Source organism: Pleurodeles waltl, chromosome 4_2 (genome assembly GCF_031143425.1).
Source record: "Pleurodeles waltl isolate 20211129_DDA chromosome 4_2, aPleWal1.hap1.20221129, whole genome shotgun sequence".
Taxonomy (NCBI): domain Eukaryota; kingdom Metazoa; phylum Chordata; class Amphibia; order Caudata; family Salamandridae; genus Pleurodeles; species Pleurodeles waltl.
Window position 1 is genome coordinate 432,165,460 of NC_090443.1, and position 21,401 is coordinate 432,186,860.

The 21,401-nt window shown below is 43.7% G+C and overlaps 1 pseudogene; it reads right to left on the reverse strand.

Moving 5' to 3' along the window:
* LOC138293885 (serine/threonine-protein kinase N2-like) overlaps positions 1 to 21,401 on the reverse strand; it is a 245,836-nt pseudogene that overhangs the window by 23,975 nt on the left and 200,460 nt on the right.

Consider the following 21,401-nt stretch of genomic DNA (forward strand, 5'->3'; position numbering starts at 1 on the left):
TTAGCTCCTAAAATCTGAAACCGCAACCTTGCACGTTTCAGACATGACCCATTTTTCAATCATGTTTTGTTTTTTAAAGCTTAAAAAAAATCACCTATTCCTGAAAATGCAGGGTACATCCTGTAGGACTCCTGCCCACTATCAACAGTATCCTCCTCTTCAAATAACCATGGACAGGAATACTGGTGGAAGCTTGATAAAATTTTACAGAGTGTGTGTTCCCTGTAGCATATATGTGACAAACCATATAGGGAGTCATTACAACTTTGGCGGCCAGCTACCGCCGCCCGCCAAGCTGTAACCGCCGGGCGGCCGCACTCCCGCGGTGCCCATTTGGTCATCCCCGCTGGGTCGGCCGGCGGAAACCACGTTTTCGCCCGCTGGCCCAGCGGGATGTGGGCCGCAACATGGAAGCCGGCTCCAAATGGAGCCGGCGGTGTTGCGGCCGTGCGACGGGTGAGTTGCACCCGTCGCGCTTTTCACTGTCTGCTATGCAGACAGTGAAAAGCTGCACGGGCCCTGTCAGGGGGCCCCACGACTCCCCGTACCGCCAGCCTTTTCGTTTTCATTTTAGCCCTGGCGGTCCCGTACCGCCAGGGTCAAAATGACCCCCCTAATGTGAAGAGCATAGGAACAGTAACATTTGATCAAACGTAATATTTAAAGAGAACTTTGTAGAGACTTTCTGGGGTCTTGCACACGGAGTTTTGGGGAAATTGAGGGGTTAACTTTGAAGCATATGTGGTCAGTGATAGTGGTGAAAATTGAACAGCATTTAAATGCATTTTGAAGCGTGCCTGAACATTGCTTTTGACACTATTTTTAAAAAACTAAGTGGACATTTAGCCGGAAACATTGATCATACATGGCTTCAGTGTACATTTACAGGGAGCAAAATGTAAGTCTCTTTGGGAACGTTGAGCACACTGCATGGCAAACAATGTATTCTGAACAGGATCTGAATGTGTTTCGAAGGCAAGAATAATCTCTGGGTAAAGTAGACATACTGCATTACTGCCTCTAACTATTGGCAGTCAGTGCAGCAAATATTGCACCAGGAAACCTGGAGCAGACATCCAACTGCATGGCATGTAGTCAGGGTAGGGCTATGCTAGTGGGCTTCTGTAAAAAGCGAAGTGGTTATGCCTCTGCTCATGCTGAGAGTACTGGCTCTGTCTCCACTGACAGGGACAGTAATGAGTCAGGCGAAGTCCAGAACTCGATCTAGAACGAAGTTTAGTGCCACAGGATGGGTCCAGACTTGCTCGTCATGCATGTATGCCCCCCTCCCTCTGTAGAGGGAACAGAAACTGAAAATGTAACAAAAGGTCTAACCACTAAGTGAAGGAAGACCCCTCCCCATCTCCTCTGCACACGTAGAAGGCCTTTCATTGACATATAGGCATTGACTCCCTCAACTTAGAAATGCAAAATATTAATATTACCAACAATTTACTCTGAGAATTTACTATAGTAAAAGAGAGGTTACTAGAAGCATGGATGAGGATTCACAATGTAAGGCAGCTGCTTACTTAAAATAAAGATTAGGAACCTATTGCGTCACAATCATTTTGGAACCATCACTTTTGAAGAGGACCTTTCATAGACAGTAATAATGGCTTTTTTAGGAGGTTCTATTGTTCAGAAATCTACAAAGAAAAAAACGTGAGGCTATGAACATTTAAAAGTATTTTAAAATACACTTTGCAGGGTTGTTTGAGGATATTCTCTAAAGGAAACGTTTTAAAAATGAATGTACATCTGTTCATTCAAAAGCCCACTGGGCCAGTTGCAGTGGTCCGCACTTGTTATGCTTGAATTGAGTTTAGTCCCTCTTCTCTCCTATCTTTATTTCTCAGATTGTCCGTCTTCCATCTCTCCATTCCCATCTCTATCCGCCTACATAAATGCACGCGGTGTAAACAGCATTCATCCCCTCTCTATTATGAGATCGTTTTTTTTTTTAATGGCAAACCCAGTCCCTACTGCATTGTCATTTCGGGCCTGTAATCAGATACATGTAATTCAAATACAAATGCAGGCAGAGGCATAGGGTGCACCCCAAAAGACACCTACTGACACATACATGACAAACACACAATAGCACGCATGAATCATTTTTTATTGCTATAGTTTATTAAACTCCCTGGAGCCCACGGGATAGTGGGGGTTAAAATAGTCTGATGGTGCAATGATAAAATAGAAAATAGAAAGAAATGAAAAATACACATAGGTTAAACGTTCAAAGCCATAGTTAACTGCCTGGGTGCACAGATATTCTCACTTCCCCTCCACGCAAAGTTTATTTGTGTTATGTTAAGTCGTGCATCCCTGATAGAGCGAAACCGTGATAACAATTTACCTGTGTTCGGACGCTCTTTAGGCCGATGAATCTTTTGACTAAGTGGGAACTCTCTGTACTCTTAATCGATCAGTCGCATCAAATCAATAATCAATAACGTACATAAGCAATACCTTGATCAACATAACACTTAATGATTAATCCAGAATACATTTCGGCGGACCCTGACCTTTCAGTCAGGAATAACCACACCAGTTTATTGCCAAGTTAGTGAATTTATTTCCCTATATTAACAAAGCTAGCACAATATAAATGTGTCTCAACACCAAATGATAAACATAAATGAACATTAATAGCTGTCCATATCGTCGAAACAAGTGTAATCTATGTAGCATTTGAATCACAAGACATTCGATAATGGCAATGCAAAGCACTAATACGATAATCTGTAATGGGCTAATTGCGTACATTTAGTCAGCATAACAAGATCTCAAATTGCATCGTGCGATATATGGAATCCTCATCTAACCTCAAATTAGCATCGGCATGTGGGTCTTCATGCAAAAACAATTTAGCAACATTAATTTAGAAAACTCCTAGCTAGGGACCTTATCAAAATCAGCAGTTGGTTACCTAAAAGAAACACAATGCAATTTTACAATTTCCTTTCATAATTACCAATTCTGATCAGCAATCAATGAAGTCTTCGTCTCACAGGTATCGTTTCTCGGTCAGCATGGGACGGGACAAAAGGGCAGGGGTGAACGGGGCAATTGCCTCACGGCGGCAAGGTAAGACTACTACTTCATGCAAAGGGATCAAAGTTAAAGTCCCTAGGGCAAGAATCGTTAGAGTCTCTTTCTCTCGACTAGAGAAAGCATCAAAGTCTCTCAAAATGGCGTCGCAGCAAAGTGGGCCATAATAGCTACGAAGTCAAAATGGCGGGATGTCCAATGATAGAGAGCTTTCCTCTCGTGCACCTGGGTTTTATAGACAACAGTTCGAGTCCAGTAGGGTCTCCATTGGAGGGTTCATAGGTTAGCTTCAAATTGTCCAATCAAAAACGACAGTTCTCAAGCTTTTACTTAAGCATACATTATCCTTGGAGATGGGTACGCAAATCGCAACATTGTCTCCCAATTAGCTCACTTTCAGAGCCTCCATTGTCCGCATCTGCAAGTCGACCTTGAATTAAAGAGAAAATATGCCATGCTGGCACGAAACTTTAAGATAAGCATGTGAACAGTTTCTGTGGAAAAGTACAGCTTCAAGCAAAAATACACGTTTAATAGCACATTGGAAAAATACGAACATCTAAACCGTGAGACCAGGCCACTAGGCCAAAGCCTCCTCTAAAGTAATGCTAAGCTAACGCATTTCAAACAAGCAAATCGTAGCATACGTTTATGATTATGTCGGATTAGTGCAATTCTAATACACCACGTTATATAAAGCACGCGTATAAATGTTGGCAAACTACTCTGAGGGCACATTTTGTCCCCGTACAATCTTTATTAGTTCGGTTAATGTCACACATGATTATTTCACACTACGTTTATGCGTTAATAAATCAAAACCTTCATTTTCTGCTTCATCAATCCCTCCTCTGATGACTACTTGTCATCACACAAATTTAGCCCACAAATTTTATTCCATTAAAATTCTGTCAGTTCCCTCTTCCTTTTAGTTCCCCTAGTTTGTGCTTTGTATTCTTCTGCCATTCTTTTCATAATTTTCTCCTCCTTTCTTCTTTTAATTCTTTCCATAATCATTATTATTCCCCTTTTTATTCCCCAAATTCCAAATACACAAATTATCACTATTAAAATTCCCTCTATTATTTTTAACAATATTCCATTCCAAATTCCCCCAATCCAATGTCCCACTGAAGCAAGTCCTTTTCCAACCTTCTCCCACACTCCTGGTTCTTTCAGTTCCTTCAAATCTGCACTTTCTTTTGTTAGATTAGCAAGCATAGTTTTAATTTTCACACTATTGTCGGGTATATAAGTACAACAGTGTCTTGCACCAAGCATTTTGCAAACACCTCCATCCTTTGCTAAAAGAATGTCTAAAGCAAGCCTATTTTGAAGAGTCATAGCTCTTTCCGCTGCAAGTTCAGCATCTATCAGGATTATAGCACCTGAAAACTTTGTCAACATGTTATCCACTATAGTAGACAACTTTCTTATTTTGATAGAATTCAGCACAACTCCCAATGAAGGAATCATGGCTCCAAATATATCACCTACCACAGCAGCTGCGGTCTCTCTTTTCTGGATACGATGGGATCCAGATGTCTTTTGAATCATCGATACGTCATCCAGCTGATAAACCTTTGGGAATACTATACCCAAATAACATCTTCCCCACCATCCCTTTGGAAGACGATAATAGGCATTATACCCACAAATGTAATATACACCTGGAATGACAGGGTCAAGTCCGTCCATCATGAATGTCCATTTGGCCTTAAAGATAAACGTGTGTTTACACTCACTTGCTCATACAAAAATATTATCATAATAAGATTCACCTCGATATATACAAAACTTCCCTACATGCCAAGCATCTAAAGCAATTTTCCCTTGTGGCTTTATTGCAGCAAAATCATAATTATCTACTGAAGTCCTCTTATGTAACTCCTTTTCTAATTTCGCCTTCATTTGTGCCCTTCTATCATCTGTGCGATCTAAAAAGCTTATTTCTACTGCAGAGAGTGAGCAGGTAAGATTTTCCCTATGAGCGTGAGCCGTTTCAAAAGGTTGCATTGGCTCGAAAAATTCCCTCATAATTTTAGCATCCCAATCTTTTGCAGTCTGGCTTAGCTGCACTATTATAGGAACATAAGCAAAGGTAACATCATAATTTGAGTAAAAATACTGTATGTTAGTTTGACCATAAAACCTAGACATTACTATACTACATGTAATCCCGTATGTAAGAGGCACTGATGTCGGTATCTGGGTACACACATAACAATCTTTTGCATCCATTGTCTCAACATATTCTGTTAGTAAGCGATAGAAAACATTATACGAAAGCTCTTTCCTTTCATGCAAGAGTCTCTCATCCAGTGCTAGCCTTTTCAATGGGGTTAGTTCGGTGACAGTAACAGGAGCAATAGTAGAAGCAGCAATAGTCTCACTTTCACCCTTTCCATGAATTCCAAACACAATTGCCATTATTATTAGTACACATGTAACTACCAAGGCTATACACACATATTTACAATATTTCTTTCTATTGTTTTGCGTCATGATCTGTATAGAATCAGAGAGCTAGAAGCACTTATAAATGAAACTATTTAGCAATTCAGTTACAAAGCTGAGCGAGCGCAATGTTCACACCGTCTTCTTCAAAGGCCAAGTCACTTATCGGTTAGCAGCATTTGTCTCAATTCGGCAATAACTCTGTCTTTATCGGTTTAGCAAATGTCTCATCCGGTTTAGCAATGTCTCATCCGGTTTAGCAATGTCTCAGCTGGTTGTTTATTTCACGTTAGATTGTAGCAAGCAATGTCATTGATCACCCTTTCAATCAACACTGTCCATGAAACTTTTCTTTTCTATTGGTATCTCTTCTTCTTCTTCTTCGTTCTCGATGCTTAGAGATACAAACTCGTCAGTCCAATCGTCATTGACTGCATATGCCCATTCAGGACCGGAATACCTTCTGTTCGGTATCCTTTTCCTTTTCAATTTTGCTTCTCTTTTCGATTCTGCCTCGCTGGTACTTTCCTCTTTTGTCAAGTCTTTCTCTTCACTCGAGGTTGGCACCACGACAGACACTTCTTTCCTTTTCTCTTTTACTTTTGGCCTTTCTCCGTCGTTCAATCCTTCTCCAGACCTTTGTTTTACTGGTGATATACTTAGTCTCCTCTTTGCACCGTGTCCATTTGATGGACCTGCGACCTTTTCTGTAGAAGTTTGAACTTTTTCGTTCTGCTCTGCCTTGTCCCCTCCTTCAGGGGAATCGATCACGTTCTCTTTTTCTTTTTCTGTATCGTCTGTTTCTGGGAAAGCCCTCCTCTGATCAGGCTCTCCTGCTTTTTCACTTTTTTCGAGCCCTTCGTCACCGTTACTTTCGTCAGGCTCTGTATCACTTTCAGCTGCTTCAGGTTCTTTGTCACCTTCAGCTGCTTCAGGCTTTTTGCTACCTTCAGCTGCTTCAGGCTCTTTGTCACCTGCAGCTTCTTCGTCGCTGTCTGAACTTTCTCCTTGGTCTTCCCCAAGTGAGTCGGACTCTTCGTTCTCCAATAATATTTCTCTCTCTCCTGCTTCTGCCTGTTCGCTTTCAGTTCGCTTTTGTCCTGTCTCAGCACTCGGCACTGTTTTATCAGGCACTGGCAATTTCAGCGCTTCAACTTCCTCATCTGTGGGACACAACACCTTCTTTGTGTGACTGGCGTGAATCCAGTTGGGAACCCCCGCACACTTCACAGCGGTAGTTGTCGTCAGGATCACTTGGAAAGGGCCTTTCCAACGGGGTTCCAGGCACAACTTCCTCACGTGCTTCTTCACCACGACCCAGTCACCTGCTTTCAGTGCGTGTCCTGGACCTTGGATCGGTGGCAAGGTGGTCGCTTCCACCTGGTGAGAGAAAGAGCGAACCACGTCAGCCAGTCCTTTGCAGTAGTCTAACACCATATCATCTGTAATATTCAAAAGCATGTTTGCGGGAACTGCAGGAAGTCTCATAGCCCTGCCCATGAGAATTTCGTGCGGAGACAATCCAGTTTTTCTATCAGGAGTGTTTCTCATTGACATTAGCACTAAGGGCAATGCGTCAGGCCATTTCAAATTTGTTGATGCACATATTTTCGCCATTCTTGATTTCAGTGTACCATTCATCTGCTCCACCAGTCCTGATGCTTCAGGGCGATAGCTACAATGCAGTTTCTGCTCAATGTTCAGCGCTTCGCAAAGTAACTTTATCACCTCGTTGTTGAAGTGACTTCCCCTATCTGATTCTAAAGAGATCGAGAATCCGAAACGTGGTATCAACTCTCTCAATAATAGCTTGGCAACTGTAAGGCTGTCATTTCTACGTGTGGGGTATGCCTCAATCCAGTGACTAAAAATGCACACAATCACCAACACATATTTCAGACCTCCATGCACAGGCATCTCAATGAAGTCCATCTGCATACGACTAAAAGGACCGCTTGCCCTACCAATGTGACTCGCATTCACAACTGTTCCCTTCCCTGGGTTCATCTGCTGGCAAGTGACACATCGATGGCAAACTGCTTCTGCAGCTTGACGAAATCTGGGGTTAAACCAATCAGTTTTGAACAATCTTATCATGGCATCTCTCCCTAGGTGAGCTTGCCCATGATAGAACCGCGCAAGCTGTGATAAGAGACTATTTGGCAAAACAAATTTTCCCTCATGTGAAACCCATAACTCGTCTTGTCTCTTTATACATTGTGATTTGATCCAGGAATCTCTTTCATCCTCCTTGACATTATTTTGTAGTGCTTTTAGTTCTTCTATTGTATCTACGACCTTCAAGGCAAATGCTTCAGCTTGTTCGAGTTCTGGCTCACTTATTGAGTTCCATTCATCTCTCAGTAATAGACAGTTCAAGGCACAAAATCTTGCGACTTGATCCGCATATGCATTTCCTAGAGAAACATAGTCCTGTCCTTTCGTGTGAGCACTGCACTTTACCACTGCGACTTCAGCTGGCACTTGAATGGCATGTAACAATTCCCTTATTCTTTCCCCGTTTTTCACTGGGGATCCTGAAGAAGTCAGGAAACCTCTCTGTGACTATAGTTGTCCAAAGTCATGCACAATCCCAAACCCGTATTGACTATCAGTGTAAATGGTGACTTTCATCAATGCAGACAGTTGACATGCTCTGGTAAGGGCTACAAGTTCTGCTACTTGTGCAGAATAGACTTCTTGGAGCCATCCCGCTTCCAAGACCCCTGTTATAGTGCATACAGCGTATCCTGCTTTCAAAATCCCCATCCCGTCTCTTAGACATGAACCATCAACAAAAAGAATTTGGTCATTTTCATCAAGCTTAGTATCCTTGATGTCCGGTCGGGGTTTTGTGCAAAATTCAGTCACCTGAAGGCAGTCATGCTCGACGTCTTCAGCGTTCTCAATTTCGACATTTTCTCCAGGAAGCAAGGTTGCTGGATTCAACGTAGTGCACCTTTTCAGCTGCACATTCGGTGAGCCCAGAATGATCGTTTCATACCTTGTGGGTCTTGCTCCAGTCATGTGTTGCGTTCGGGAGCGGGTCAAAAGTATCTCAACTGAGTGAGGGACCATGACTGTTACTGGGTGTCCCATCACTATTCCTTCACTCTGAGTGAGGCTGATACCAACTGCTGCTACGGCGCGCAAACACCCTGGGAGTGCTGCTGCGACCGGATCCAAAGTAGCTGAAAAATACGCTACTGGTCTGTTTACGCCACCATGGGCTTGAGTCAAGACAGACAAAGAACATGCATCACGTTCATGGCAAAACAATGTGAAAGGCTTTGTGTAATCAGGCATACCTAAAGCTGGAGCCCTACACATGCATTCTTTCAATTCAACAAAAGCATCCATCTCATCTCCTTTCAGCTCAATTTGATCCAAAATATCCTTCTGGGTCAGTTTCAGTAAAGGCTTCGCTAGAGTCGAGAAGTTGGGAATCCACTGGCGACAGTAGCCCACCATTCCCAAAAACTTCCTCACCTCCCTTCTAGTCTTGGGCGGACTCATTTGAAGTACACTTGTTATTCTTTCCTTCATTATTCTCCGTGACCCTTTCTCTATCTGGTGACCCAAGTATTTCACTTTCTTCTGACAGAACTGCAATTTGGAAGGAGACACCTTGTGTCCATTCCCTCCCAAATGGTTCAACAGAGCAATGGTATCGGCTGTGCAGCCACTTTCTGTCTTTGATGCAACCAGTAAGTCGTCAATGTACTGTACTAGGGTTGACTCGAATGGCAACTCTAACTCTTCCAAGTCTTTCTTTAGAACCTGATTGAATATCGACGGTGACTCAGAAAACCCTTGAGGAATTCGACACCAACTGTACACTCTGTCTAGGAATTTGAAACAAAAGAGAAATTGGCTGTCCTCATGAAGAGGCACAGAAAAGAATGCTTGTGACAAATCGATGACTGAGAACCACTCAGCATCGCAAGGGATCTGAAACATTATCACAGCTGGATTCGGTACAACAGGGCAGCATTTAACTATGATGTCATTTATTTTCCTCAAGTCCTGCACGAGTCGGACCTTTCCACTTGGCTTTATTAGTCCCATTATCGGTGAATTACATGGACTGCTTAACACTTCTTTCAGTACCCCCTGTTTCACAAATTCGTCAATGAGTTGGGCAACTTTCATGAGGGTATCTTGTGGCATGTGGTATTGTGGGGTCTGGGGAAAGATCGCATTTGGCTTTACCATCACTTTCACTGGTTCCACTCCTTTCATCAATCCCACCTCTTTCCCTGTCATGTCCCACACTTCCTTTCCGACTGTTTCCCGTAATTCTGCTGGAATATCTTCTTCAGTTATCATCAGGAAAAGACAAATCAGAGGATACTCTTCATCGACCGTTTCCATCTCATCTCCCTCTACACTATCCTCTTCTTCCCCATCACTGCTCGTCTGGATGGTTATTCCTTCGTTCGAACACATGATTGAACAACCCAATTTGCATAATAGGTCTCTCCCTAACAGTGCTATCGGGCTTGAGTCACATACCACAAACTAATGCACCCCTTGATAGTTACCGATGCTGACTGGTACCGGATCTGTAATTGGGTTCGTCAGATGTCTGTTTGCTACTCCCACCACTTGAACTGTCCTCCCTGAGAGTGGCAAATTTGGTACTTCACTACTCTTAACAGTTGAACGTGTGGCTCCCGTGTCCACCAAGAATGAAACACGATGACCCATTACTCTTCCCTCTACGTACGGACCCTTTTGATCAACTTCTAAGGATGCTGCAAGCACACAATCTCCTTCCTCCTCTGAGCTCTCACTCTCCCATACATTGTTTATTCCACTCTCACTGTGTAATGGGAACTGTTGTACGGTGCCATTTGTACTCATTACCTGACCCGAGACCTGTGGAGGAACCATCACTTGCTGCTGACTCATTGGTGCCAAAGGTATTTGCATTTGCTGATTAGGTACCATGGGTAACTGCTGTTGCATCGGCTGCATTTGCGTCATCTGCATACGAGGCATCTGCATCTGCTGCGGCTGCATAGGTTGTAATCCCTGCAATTGATTTACGGTCTGAAAATTTGGGTTTGGACCTCTCATTTTCGGTCCCCTCATTGTCTGAAATGCATTGACATCATTGTTTTGCTGACCAATACCTACACCTGCACCTTCCTGCACCACCATCGGGCACTCGCGTTTCCAATGACCTACAATTCCGCACGCGTGACACGGCATCACTTTCTTCATTGCCTGCACACCCGTCACAACAGTGTTTAAATCCGGACCATTATTCACAAAACCTCCTCTGCCTCTGCCTCTCGCCTGTGGCTGAAACGTCATGTTTCCCTGCGACTGCGGCTGCGGCTGCGGTACCTGCTGTTGGAACCCTTGCATCCCTGGCAAACCTTGCAGACCTTGCAAACCTGTCTGAGCTGCTTTAAGTTGCATCATCATCACCTTTTCTTTCAGCTTTTTCTGTTTCACCTCAATTTCGTCGCTACAGTATTTCGCGTAAGTCAGGACCTCATCAATCGGTTTCGACTGCCAACAAATCAAATGCGACTTTATCATCTGACTTATCTCTGGTCTCAACCCTTCCACAAATCTAAACACAAAATGAAGCATATCCTTCGCCTCAATTGTTTCCGTGCCACTGTAATTTTTGAACGCCTTCAACAACCTCTCATAGTAACTATGAATCGATTCTTTTGCCTCTTGGGCCGTTCGATCAATCTTCTGCCAATCCACATTTTTCGCGGCAACCTTCGTCTTCAAATGCTCAATCACCTTATAGTACAAGCTCATCACCATAGGTGATGGTGCACCTGTCTCCCTGTCTCTTTCTGCTTCACTTGTCGGCCAACCTACAGCTCTTTTGCAATCCTCCCACAAATCTGCCGGAACCACAATCTCAAAAAGAGTGTTCAGGTCTTCCCAGAGACATTTTGCAAGCTTCACAAACCTATCAGTCTGTTGATACCACTCAATCGGCTTCTCTCTCAGTTTAGGAAAATCATCCGTAAATGACTGAATGTCACTCCTGTGCCATGGTACATGTACTAATTTTCCCCCTGCTGTCTCCCTCATTGGTAACATGGTTACTGTCTCGCTGCTCTGCGGTCTTTTCTCGTTATGCTCTGTAGCACTGTCCCTTCTCTTATCCTTCCTCTTTACCCACCTGCTTTCCCACTTGTCTAAGCACCTCCACACTTGGGCACTCTGCAACAATTCTCTAAGGTGTGCCTTCATGCCTGCTGACCTCATGTGTTCAAAATCTGTGGTCCCAAAATCCAACCTATAGCTCCTGCTCAAGTGTTTCGTCTTGCCTATGTCAATCCCGTTTCTGTCCGCTACTTCCTGCAAACTTTTATGTACCTTGTTCACTTCTTTTGTAATCTTTGGACATAGGTATCTCAGCTCTTCTTCCGTGTAGGACTCTAACCTATTCACACCCATAGTCCCTTCCACCAATTCTTGTGCTTCCATGTTCAGCCTCATCCTATTCAGGTAATCTTCTCCTTTCCCACTGTCTGAACTTTGTGTGGAATTCAAGCTGTTGAACCACTGTGTCAGCTGTTGCGCATTTACCCCCATCAGTGTAGCATTTACATCGACTGCCATCGATGGTTGCGGCAACTTTTCAGTATTCGATGTTAAAGGTATTATCAGTGGGGGACTCGACCTCACCAGTGTAGACTGAGCACATATGGGACTAAACTCCATCAAGGATCCAGATCCACTTGGCTGAGCCGCTATCGGAGTTATCCCTGGAGTGTTCTCTATGCACCTCCTTTCTGTCCCATTCTGCAGCATTGATCCCTGACTGTTCATGCCTAAGTTAGGCTGGCTATACAGAGGTACCGGTGGACCTACAGTAATGGGTAGTGATATCGCGTCTGGGTTCTGTCCATTTCCCATGTTCTGAGGCATGTTCATCCCCATACTATGGGTCGTCATTGTCGGCATGCCCATCTGACTCCCTGTCATCTGACCATATGCGTTTCCTCCTTGCACCTGCTTTTGAGGCATCATAAACTGTGTTGATTCAGCCTGTGTCATTGTTGGATTGTGACCATTCTGTACTCCCCTTACTGTTTGTTCTAGAACCATTCCTCCACTATTGTCACTGCTGTAGTACCCTGGCATCTGCGGTTGATAATTTTCTGCTGGTTTCAACACGGGCACATCTGGATATATTCTCCTAACCTGTGGTATCTGCGGGGTGAACAGTAAACTCAGGTCCTTAGATCCCGATGGTGCTCCTGAACTCTGATTTTCACTGTTCTGTACCGATGCCGGAGGGGCAGAACTGGTACTTGGACCTTGTCCATTCTCCGCATAAGGTGGTGGACGGTCGTTCAGCAATTGCATTATTAACTCCTCATCCTCTAACTCCTCTTCTCTTCTCAACTTTTCCTCGTCCTCTCTATCCTTGGAACACTTCCTGTCTGTCTTACAGGTAGCTTTCTTACCTGTCTCCTCTTCTTCCTTAGTAATTGCGGGAAACAATTTTATTCCCTGCAATATATCTGACCTCCACACCTTCTGCGCATTATCCCACCTAGCATCCGCTAGTGTCTTTTCTACCTTCCTCATCCTGGTTTCAAACTTATTTTTCTGTTGCTGTCTAGCCATTTATTCCCAGATTGCTAGAGCCTCAAACTGTGCTGGCCTTGGAGGTACCTTCATGTCATACATCGTGAATCTCAAATTCTCTAGAATCCTTATATTGAATGTCCCATGTATCGGGAACGCTACGCTCCCATGTTTCTCTGTCAGTTTGTGCCATTGCTTTAGCCAAAGACACGGAGCTACCCCTTTTTCCTCCATTACAATGTAAGCTGGTGTGCCCTCGGACGGCGTCTCCTCTCCTACGCTCGCTTTAATGTAAGACTCCCCCTTCATCGCACTCCTAAATGCTTTAAGGAATTTCATTTTCTCGTCTTTTATTTCACAAAGTTTATAATCAATAGGTGCTTTTATTCCACAAAATTTGTAATCAATAGGTGACTTTAATTCCCGGAATACTCTTCGCTTGCCTTTCCCCTTCCAATCGAGTCCCACAGACTGCGTCCAATCCGTGCGCGACCCTTCTCTCCAACCAACCTATCCCAGCGCGGCTCCTAGTGACGTCACACTCACACACACTGCGGCTGACAAAGCCTCGCGGCTAGTCTTCCTTCACTCAGCTCCTCCCGTAACAACTTCTTGCATGTATCGCGAGCTACCAAAAACTAAAACAGATCTGTCGGTTTACTACAGGAAGGGTAACACAATCGCTTCAGGACCTTAGGGACTTTTCACTAGCCTCGGCCGCTATTCCGTCTTTCTCAGTCCCCACATTCGCAAGCAAATCTGACCTGCAGACCTACTCTCAACTTGTCAATGATCTGTTCTAGTGCACTTAGAATCTTGTCAGAGCCCGAAGTCGAAGTTTCTTTCACTCCCTAACACACGTACCGACTTGTTGACCACGCCCGATCAACCTACTAAACCGCCCAGACCACAACATGGATCAACATACTCCGGAGTCTCTTGACCTCGCAGGGCCCGTCTCAACAACAACAACCACGTGGACCTTTTTATGCACAAAGCGCCAGACGCACATGAAGTTCGACGACTTCCCTACTCTCACACTCGGAGCCGCACCTCCGATATCTCTATGAAGTTCGACGACTTCTCTACTTCTACACTCGGAGTCGCACCTCCGCTATCCTTTAAAAGAAAAAAACATCCTCGCAACCTTTTCACACACCCTGCGGCAATAAGCTGTGCAAGCGCAAAACCCTAACTTCACTCATACCATCACTAGTACCGCCAACGCTGTTTCCACACCTCCGTTCTCTCCATTCGCAAGCTCCGAGATCCCGGGAAAGACGCGGTGGACCTAGCCCATCATCATTCTGTCAATCAGTTTTATCCAAGAAAAATCTAATTCAACTTCTCGAATGAGGTCTCAAAATGCGTAACCGTTAATTCAACACCATGTATTTTAATAGTACAGGGTCCCAAAAGACGAAACCGTCCTCTGCTACCATCTACTGATAGAGCGAAACCGTGATAACAATTTACCTGTGTTCGGACGCTCTTTAGGCCGATGAATCTTTTGACTAAGTGGGAACTCTCTGTACTCTTAATCGATCAGTCGCATCAAATCAATAATCAATAACGTACATAAGCAATACCTTGATCAACATAACACTTAATGATTAATCCAGAATACATTTCGGCGGACCCTGACCTTTCAGTCAGGAATAACCACACCAGTTTATTGCCAAGTTAGTGAATTTATTTCCCTATATTAACAAAGCTAGCACAATATAAATGTGTCTCAACACCAAATGATAAACATAAATGAACATTAATAGCTGTCCATATCGTCGAAACAAGTGTAATCTATGTAGCATTTGAATCACAAGACATTTGATAATGGCAATGCAAAGCACTAATACGATAATCTGTAATGGGCTAATTGCGTACATTTAGTCAGCATAACAAGATCTCAAATTGCATCGTGCGATATATGGAATCCTCATCTAACCTCAAATTAGCATCGGCATGTGGGTCTTCATGCAAAAACAATTTAGCAACATTAATTTAGAAAACTCCTAGCTAAGGACCTTATCAAAATCAGCAGTTGGTTACCTAAAAGAAACACAATGCAATTTTACAATTTCCTTTCATAATTACCAATTCTGATCAGCAATCAATGAAGTCTTCGTCTCACAGGTATCGTTTCTCGGTCAGCATGGGACGGGACAAAAGGGCAGGGGTGAACGGGGCAATTGCCTCACGGCGGCAAGGTAAGACTACTACTTCATGCAAAGGGATCAAAGTTAAAGTCCCTAGGGCAAGAATCGATAGAGTCTCTTTCTCTCGACTAGAGAAAGCATCAAAGTCTCTCAAAATGGCGTCGCAGCAAAGTGGGCCATAATAGCTACGAAGTCAAAATGGCGGGATGTCCAATGATAGAGAGCTTTCCTCTCGTGCACCTGGGTTTTATAGACAACAGTTCGAGTCCAGTAGGGTCTCCATTGGAGGGTTCATAGGTTAGCTTCAAATTGTCCAATCAAAAACGACAGTTCTCAAGCTTTTACTTAAGCATACATTATCCTTGGAGATGGGTACGCAAATCGCAACATTGTCCCCCAATTAGCTCACTTTCAGAGCCTCCATTGTCCGCACCTGCAAGTCGACCTTGAATTAAAGAGAAAATATGCCATGCTGGCACGAAACTTTAAGATAAGCATGTGAACAGTTTCTGTGGAAAAGTACAGCTTCAAGCAAAAATACACGTTTAATAGCACATTGGAAAAATACGAACATCTAAACCGTGAGACCAGGCCACTAGGCCAAAGCCTCCTCTAAAGTAATGCTAAGCTAACGCATTTCAAACAAGCAAATCGTAGCATACGTTTATGATTATGTCGGATTAGTGCAATTCTAATACACCACGTTATATAAAGCACGCGTATAAATGTTGGCAAACTACTCTGAGGGCACATTTTGTCCCCGTACAATCTTTATTAGTTCGGTTTATGTCACACATGATTATTTCACACTACGTTTATGCGTTAATAAATCAAAACCTTCATTTTCTGCTTCATCATCCCTACTTCACTACTTTATGTGATCCTGCACAAGTCACTGAGGGACATATGTACCAACACATTTTCCCATAGACATAAATGGGTAAAATCCTTTGATACATCTGGCCCTTAATCTCCCTGGAACTCAGTTACCATATCACCTAAAGTACGAGCTCTTAGTAGTACACTGGCACAAGTGCAAAAAAAATGGGAAGTTGTGTTTATCTTGCGAGTTATTTTTAAATAACTAGTCACGCTGCCTCTTATTTCTAGCATTTTACTAACTTTTACAGTACAAACAAAAGGAAAGGCAAACTTATGGCAAAAGGTTTACCAACTCGCACAATAAAACATCGAAACGTTGACATACCACGCAGTTATCATTTATTTCCCAACTGAATTTTGGGCGCTGCAAATCTATACGCAGGATCACGAATGATTACGGTCCGGGGCAGGTCGCCCGCACTAGCGGAAACTATACTAGCAGCTCTTCTGCAACCCTCCTTTTCTGAAGTCTCATGGACCACAGACCGTACTTAATTGCAGATAAAACCTACTTTTTTGCCTCTATTATCAAATGATTTTTGAATTGCCAAACTTCCACATACATATATTTTTCCTTGCTCTTGGTCATTTTAAATCATAATTGTTTGCTGCTGTATCAAATCTATTAGTTAATTTTCTGGACCAATGCATAATTAAACATTATTTGATCTCATACATTTATTTCATTTTCTTCTAGTATGCTCCTGCTTTACAAAAATCTAATTTAATAAATAATGATTCCGAGGAATAAGAGGTACTGCTCACACCCATTACTATCGTATAGAAAAAATATACTACCATCCATAGCCTCTGCCAGCCTATAAGTATACATAAGCAAAAAGATAGATGCTAAAACTCACTAAACATGGCCCTCATTTACGGCTCAAAAGAAGTGGGCAAGCCATGAGAAATGGCTGAAACCCTGACATCCTCTTATGACGGTTTGAAGCTTACCTCTCCCACCATCATCTCATACACCAGGACACCAAAGCCCCACCAGTCCACTGCTCGTGTGTAAGATGTATCCGTTAGCACCTCTGGAGCAAGAAATTCTGGGGTACCACAGAAAGTGCTGGTGCGGTCTCCAAAGCCCATGCCTAAGCGAGATAAAAACACGTCACTGGGTAGAAATAGCAGTTACCTAATTTCAGATATCTATTTAGGAGAAGGCTGGGGCTAGACCGCCGTGCACCCTCTATATTTTTCATCAAAACAAGGTAGGAAAAACACACTCTGTGTATGCAGCCGTTCAGAAACCCTCCTAGTTGCAGCTCAACATGCATGCAAACAAGGAAACACAACTTTCATAAGGAAAGTCTCCTCCAGTCACTCCATCACACCTGCTTCAGAAGAAACTAAACTGGAAAGCCTTGCTGAGGGTCACCATATGTACATCTGTACTCACGTCAAAGCCACCTTAAAGGGGCATTTCATTCTACAGCTGTTCTTGTATCAAGACCCCTCCTTAGCAACCGTTCCAACTCCATCTAGATGACATGGATGCCTGACACCCACAAACCCCATCATCAATGATCGATCCACTGCACAAACATTTCCAACTGTACCTACACTACAGCCACAGTGAGAACTCACCTTACCATTGCTGTACACCTATGCAAAGGCTCCAAAGTGAGCGAGCGCCTCTGCGAAAACTCTTCAAGCTACACTCAGACTGTGACCACACAGAGACCACTCCCAACCATCTCTGCCTGCGCCCAGACTCAATCCACACTGAGTCACCTAACCTAATGACAAGGGCTATTACCACTGCTGAAGCCAGATCTGGCATGGGGCCTCAAAACTTACTCGTAGAAGGGTACTGTCTAGTTTCGGCTCCAACTAAGACCTCTCATTGCCAACATTATACTATGCTCCTAGCATAGTGCTCTAAAACATCCATCTATATTACCACCGGTATGTAGGATGAAACCTAACCAAAGTGCAAGATTTTTATCGAGACTGCCCCACAAGCAACAATTCAGCTGTATCCCCGGATAGACTTCATTGAGCGACTTTGCTATCAGCAGGCCACTCGACTGGAGATAAGCTTGCTTTCACTGAAAGAACTCACGCACCAGCAACAGTTCAATTTTACCCCGGCGGGATTTCACTGAAGGTACCCTCCATGAACCGACAATTCAAATGGAAATAAGGTAGCTTTTAACTGGGAATGCGCTCGACCAAACAACATACAACTCTACATAGTCTAGCATTCACAGAGCCCTTCTGCACTAACCAACAACTCTACTGTATGAAGGCTTGCCTCAACTCAGATGCCTCCCCAATATTTCCAACTGTAGTTAAGACAGCTTTCATCAAAACAATTCCCCCACCAGTTAAAAAGTCAACTGTACCCACACTAGCCTTCTCTGGGACTCCATCACTAGCTGAGAATTCCAACCATACAGAAGAAAACTGTTATGTACTTTTAAAGACAGAACCCCAGTTTTGGTACACATGCTTGAATTATTCTCACCTGTCGGTAGTCAATAACAGTGCACATGTAAACTCAATGAGCACCGCAGTATAACCACAACACTATTTCACTCATACTTCAGCCAAAGAGGTGGAGAGAGATGGAGTCTAATGAAAAGGGAAGGAGGTGGATCACATGTGAATTTATGAAAAATACAAACGTTACAGAAGGAAAATGTTACTTACTCTGTAAGCAGCTGTTTGTAGCATGTAGTGCTGTAGACCCACATGCTCAGTATACTCCTGCCATCTCATGTTGGGCTGGGATGCTTCAAGTTGTTTTTCTTTAAAGAAGTGTTGAGTCACGGGGTATTGAGGGACTCCTTTCTCAGCACGTATTCACATGGCCATTGACTCCACAGTCAGATTGTTTTTCGCATAGCGGGTGAAAGTATGGAGTGAAAAGTGAGGATCGTGTGAGGTTTAAGTGCTGAGGAAGAAGACATGCAACGGACACTGGCTCCTTGGTAGGTGGGTGGGTGGGAGCATGCAAGTCTACAGCACTACATGCCACAAACAGATGCTTACAGGGTAACATTTAATGTTCTTAGCATGCGGGATTGTAGATACAGATACTCTGCTTAGACTGTAAATAGTATCCCAGAAAGCGGTGGTTAGCTAGCGTAAGATGCAGATGTCTGAAACACTGTTCTCAAGTCTGTCTGGCCACCTCTAGCCTACTGCAACACATCTAAACAATAGTGTTTGATCAGAGTATGTTGAGTTGACTACTTAGCTACCTTACATATATTGGCTATAGGAATGTTTCCCAAGAAAACCATGGCGACTATGGGAGTGTTTCCTACGAAAGCCATTGTTACAACCCTCTTACAGGTTGAGTGTACCCTAGGAGGGATAGGCAGAGTTCTTTTGGCATTATCATAGCAGGTTTGGATACATTTGCCAACCCGCCTAGCTATGCCAGGTTTATATATTGCCTGACCTTTATGAGGTTTAGCAAAGGTGACAACTAATTGCTGAGTTTTATGAAAGGGTTTAGTTCTGCCTGTATACTACATCAGAGCATATTTGACATTTAGTGTATGAAGAGGTCCTATAGCCACGGAGTCTGGGTGAGGGAAAAAGACTGACAGGTCAAACGTTTGGTTGCAGTGAAAGGGAGATATAACCTTGAGGAGGAACTTGGGGCAAAACCCTGGGTGGAATGACTCTTGAGGTCTTCCATAAAAGCCCTAATGACAGGAACTGAAGAATGGTCTCCCTTTTGTAAGTAAGTGGCTACTGCAACTAAGAACTTAAGAATGTTCTCTGTTTTGTAAGTAAGTGGCTACTGCAACTAAGAACTTAAGAATGTTCTCTGTTTTGTAAGTAAGTGGCTACTGCAACTAAGAACTTAAGAATGTTCTCTGTTTTGTAAGTAAGTGGCTACTGCAGCTAAGTATAGGCATATGGATGTGTAAGTTAACCCTGTCTTTTGAAGATGAAGTAGGTAGTGGACAGTGGGTTTAAGGGGATGAAGTGGCCACTTAGTGGCATAACAAGCGTGGGGAGTGGGTCTGTGAGGTTTTTTTTTAGGATGCCTATGCATTCTTGTGGCAAACGGAGGTATCAGGCTCTAAGAACACAGGTGACAGTTTTTTTTGTGTGTGAAAGTCCAGCCATTGGGGAGATTGTCGTCGCAAGTGACGGAACTCCTGAGGAGTGTTGAGAACCAGGGTTCTCTGGCACAGGTGGAAGATACCAAAATGAGAGTGAAAGGTTTGCCAAAGCTTCCTCACCAGAAATGGAAGAAATGGGAGAGGAAGAAAATCGTAAACAAATACTCCTGACTAATTCATCCATTGAGCATTGCCTCTATTCTGGGGGTGTGGGAACTCGAGGCAAAGCTTTGACATTCTGTGTTTTCGTGAGTGGTGAAGAGGTCTATTTGTGGGACAGCAGTGGAAGTATGAGAGGAGGACTTGTAAATGGAGTGCCTACTCATGGACTTGTTGATGCATCCTGCTGAGGAGTTCTGCAAAGCTGTTATCCACTCCTAGAAGATACACTGCTAGTAAGTATATCTGATAGTGTATGACCTACGGCCATATCTGCTGTGCTAATGCTGAAAGCTGAAGTAAGTGAATGCCCCCCTACCTCCCATCTCCCCACCCCACCCCCTCCCGTTTCTGTAGGTAATACATGGTGGTCATATTGCCTTTTTTGACGAGGACTACCTTGCACGGAAGTTTTAAAAGAAAACTTCTACAGCTAAGAGAATGGCTAGAGGCTTTAGACAATTGATTTGGAGACCTTTTTATGAGGGAATCTCAAACCCCGAATTTTCATGATTTGGAAATGAGCCCCCATCCTGAGAGGGAGGTGTCTCTTGTGGTCACTTGCGGATGATGTCTATATAGGGACTGCCCTGCAACAAGCTGTTGATGTTCCACTCCTGCAGAGAGCAATAAGTATTGGCCATTATCAACACTAGATCTGCCCTGTGACCCTCTGCTTGTGACCACTATCCTGAGAGGTGCTTTGATAGCAGACCTATGTGGAGTCTGGAATGGTGAACTATGGCTATGCAGAAGGGCATCATGCCTAGGAGGCACATACCTATTCTGACTGCAAGAGGACCATTTGACTGGGAGACAGCAGCTGTTGGAAAGCTAGCACTCTTTGTTGGTTTGGGTACGCCTTACCAGTAACAGCATTTAGGATGGACATGAGAAAAGGTTGCACACGAAGGTGCTGGAGGTGGGACTTAACCCTTACTATGGAGAAGAGAGATGGTAGCTTCAATGTGGCTTCAGCACTGCTGCCTGCTAGCCATCTTGATCAGCCAGTCATCTA